Below are 3,957 nucleotides of genomic sequence, written 5' to 3'. Positions count from 1 at the left end.
ACTTCAGCTGACAACTTTTTTAGACGACATGATATGCCATTACAGCTAGGTCATTATTCAAACTGTTTTTCCCACAACCAGCCACATCACGTATTGTGGGGCGGTTTCTTTGACACGTCCTGTCAAAGCAGAGATCATGTCCCCTTATCACGGGATTCTCATCAATACAGGTGTGGATAATCCAACTGTACCGCTAATCGCGGAGAGTGGGAGGTGAGGGGGTTCCACCAGGCAAGTGGGGAGGCGCAAAAAGCCCGTGCCACCTCTTATAAAGAGATGAAGTCTCTTCCTCTTTTACCCACGCCTTCTGTCGGTGTCATAACCGGCGGATCTCGGGTAGGGGGTCCCGATCTGTGCATCTAGGAGGATGGTAACAGGAGACGAGGGACACGATGTTTTTACCCAGGTTCGGGCCCTCTTGATGGAGGTAAAACCCTACGTCCTGCTTGATTAATATTGATGATGTGGGTTACAAGAGTAGATCTACCACGAGATCAAGGAGGCTAAACCCTAGAAGCTAGCCTATGGTATGATTGTTGTTCGTCCTATGGACTAGGGCCATCCGGTTTATATAGACACCGGAGAGGGCTAGGGTTACACAGAGTCGGTTACAAAGGTAGGAGATCTACATATCCGTATCGCCAAGCTTGCCTTCCACGCCAAGGAAAGTCCCATCCGGACACGGGACGAAGTCTTCAATCTTGTATCTTCATAGTCTTGGAGTCCGGCCGATGATGATAGTTCGGCTATCCGGACACCCCCTAGTCCGGAACTCCCTCAGTAGCCCCTGAACCAGGCTTCAATGACGACGAGTCCGGCGCGCATATTGTCTTCGGCATTGCAAGGCGGGTTCCTCCTCCGAATAATTTATAAAAGATTGTGAACACCAGGATAGTGTCCGGATCTGCAAAAATAAATTCCACATACCACCGTAGAGAGAATAATATTACACAAGATCAATCTGCTGACGTATTCTGTGGCGTGACGTCACACCACTTCCAAGCCTTTACTCGAATTGTTTTTATTGTTCCACCTCAGCGCGTTTAGCGAGGCGGTTTCCTTGGCACGTCTTGTCGAAGCAGAGATCGTGCTCCCCTTATTCCGGGATTCCCATCAATACGGACGTGGGTAACCCAACCGCGCCCGTTGCCACGCCCCCTCCATCGAAGGCGGGTTCCAAACGGTCACGGGGACGGCTCTTGGTATTCTTCCTCTTTATAATGAGACCAAGGCCCGTTCTTTTTATTCAATCCTCTATCGAATCCGCCCCTCTCCCTGAGTTCCAACACCCAGGGCTCCGAATTCAGGTACCTTCGATCTTCGACAATGTCCGGTCCTGATCTACGAGGCCGGTGGATGCCCTCCTCCGTCACGGAGGAGGACGTGCTAAAGCTGAGAGATGCCAGGTATCTAACCTACGAGATTTCGCATAGGCTGCCTGCCCGAGGGCAAGTTATCCCAACTCCCGAGCCTGGCGAGATCGTCGTGTTCGTGTCTCACTTCCGTCGGGGTTTAGGCTTCCCGACGGATCCCTTCATGAGGGGGCTCATGTTTTACTATGGGCTGGAATTCCATGACCTGGCTCCGGAGTCCATCCTCCATATCTCATCATTCATTGTCGTCTGTGAAGCCTTCCTCCGCACTACCCCTCACTTCGGCTTATGGCTCAAAACCTTCAACGTGGAGCCGAAGATGATTGAGGGGCGTCAGGCAGAGTGCGGAGGGGCGGTTATAAGCAAGAGGGCCGAAGCTCCATGGCCCAAGGGCTCTTTCCAAGAGGAGCTCGGCTTGTGGCAACAGGAGTGGTTTTATATCACCGCTCCCCGGGGCAGCAGGCAGAAGCCGCCGCCCGTCTTTCGCTCGGGCCCTCCACAGCAGCTGACGTCATGGGTCAACAAGGGGCGTGACTGGGGGCCGCCCAAAGACGTCCCCCTGTTGCAGGACCGGATTCGAGGCCTCCAAGAAAGGGAGATCAATCTGGTCGCAGTGGTGCAGGTCATGTTGATCCGGCGCCTACTGCCCTGCAAACGTCGCCCCCTCCGCCTGTGGGAATTTAATCCGGAGGGGCCACGAGCTCTTCAACACTTCATGGGTTTGACTCCCATGGAGATGTATAAACTGTTCTTCGGATCGCAAGAGACGCATCCGGAATTGACCGAGGACGCTGGCCTAAGCTGCAATCGCCCGGATACTCAAGTAAGTAGCCCCGTGTCCGGACACACCGTCCATTTATTTATCATGAGCTTGCCTTTTAACCAGCGCAAGCAAAACTGATACGGTGTCCGGCCCCCCTCCCTGAGACCACGCAGGATCCCGTGTTAATCAAAATGTTGGAGGTTGCACCTTCGAATGAGGGCGAAGGGGGGCACGGGGAAACTGTCACCTCTGCCAAGGAGGCGTTTAGTAAGGGAGGAATCGAGAGTCCCTCCTTCCAGGGGGAGAAGAGGAACGCTTCCGAAGACCCGAAGGCCAAGGCCTCAAAGCGGGGAAAGAAATCTATACCGAAAGGTCCTGTGCCAGAAAGCGCCCCGGCCGTACTGTCTCCTCGGAGGAATCAGCCCTCTAACGAGCCGTAAGTGAAAAGGGGGATTTTATAATTATCAGACACCCCTGCTTAATGTCTAAAGGTAACGAAGTTTTTACCTTTGTAGTTCGGATCTCAGCCCATCTCAGCACAGCTCATCTTTGGGAGACCTTCGTCCGGAGATGATGGAAAGCGAAACGCCTTCATCTGCCGCCCCATCGTGCGGGGCGGACGACCCTGAGGTGTCGTCGCGGAGGGTCTCCCCGAGTCCGGCGGGATCGGAGAGTTCGGCGCCCATTGGAGTACGGCCGGTGGAGCTGCAGGATTTGCTTAAGAGGGCGTCCATCTCAGAAGATCACCGCACATTAATGGGTGATGTGATTGAGAGGATCTTGTCCGCCGAAACCGGGTTGTATGAGGCCATTGGAAGTTTACTGACGGGATTTGGGGTACGCAAAAAATGACATACCTGCTGACAGTTTTGCACATGAAGTGCACCCTGTATAGATAGTAGCCCCCGAGACTTGGTATGCTGTTGAAAACGACAGCGTGCCTAGGATCGTAATCTCAGTTATTAACTGTCGCCTTTCCCATGCAGGTGGCGGAACGTTCGGTGGCCAGCCGGACTGATGAATTTGCCAAGCTGAAGAAGCAACTCGACGCTGCAGATGCGGACATCTCACTGGTCAATAGACGACTTGATGAGTCACAAGGTATGTGGTTGCCCCGCGGTTGGTTAGTAAGGTAGCTGATGCCCATTCCTTACAAACTGTATGCTTAGATGCAGATGGTGCTGCTGCTGTGGAAGACCTTCAAGCAGAACTTGCTCGGGCCAAGGAGCAAGCCAGAAAAAGCGAGGCGGCTGCCTTGAAGGCAGCGGAAGGGCTAGAAGCCGAGAAGGCTGCTCACTGTCGAAGCAGGGAGGAGATGGCTGGAATGGCCATGAAATTAAGAGTTGCTACCGACCGCCTAGAGGTTCTTGAAGGAGAACGCCGAGCGGAGCAAGAGGACCTGAAGAAGGCCGATGCCGAGGCCAAGGATGCCCGTAGTGCGATGCGGGCTATGAAGGAGGAACTGCGTCAGGTCGGAGACATTGTGGCTGGAAAGCCCTTTATGTTGCGTAGGAAGTTCACGGATCCGAAGTATGCTCAGCTGGGCCGATTGTACGGTGCGGAGGATCCTTATCTGGACTTGGCGGCGAGTGCGGCTGACGCAGTCGTGCACTTTCGAAGCCAGGAGGATCATGAAATGGAAGAGCTTTTCTGGTCTCAATTCCATAGTCCGGAGCGTCCACTTCCGTTGAGTGATCGGCTGGTTGAGTGGGCTGAGCTGAATAGATTGTCCGTACTGGCCATGACGGATGTGGTCACTCATCTGTGGCCGAAAAGGCCCAAGCCGAAGAGTTATTTTGGCTTGTTGCAGCAATTCCTTGG

Source organism: Triticum aestivum, chromosome 6B (genome assembly GCF_018294505.1).
Source record: "Triticum aestivum cultivar Chinese Spring chromosome 6B, IWGSC CS RefSeq v2.1, whole genome shotgun sequence".
Classification (NCBI taxonomy): Eukaryota; Viridiplantae; Streptophyta; class Magnoliopsida; order Poales; family Poaceae; genus Triticum; species Triticum aestivum.
Note: the sequence above shows the minus strand (reverse complement) of the source record.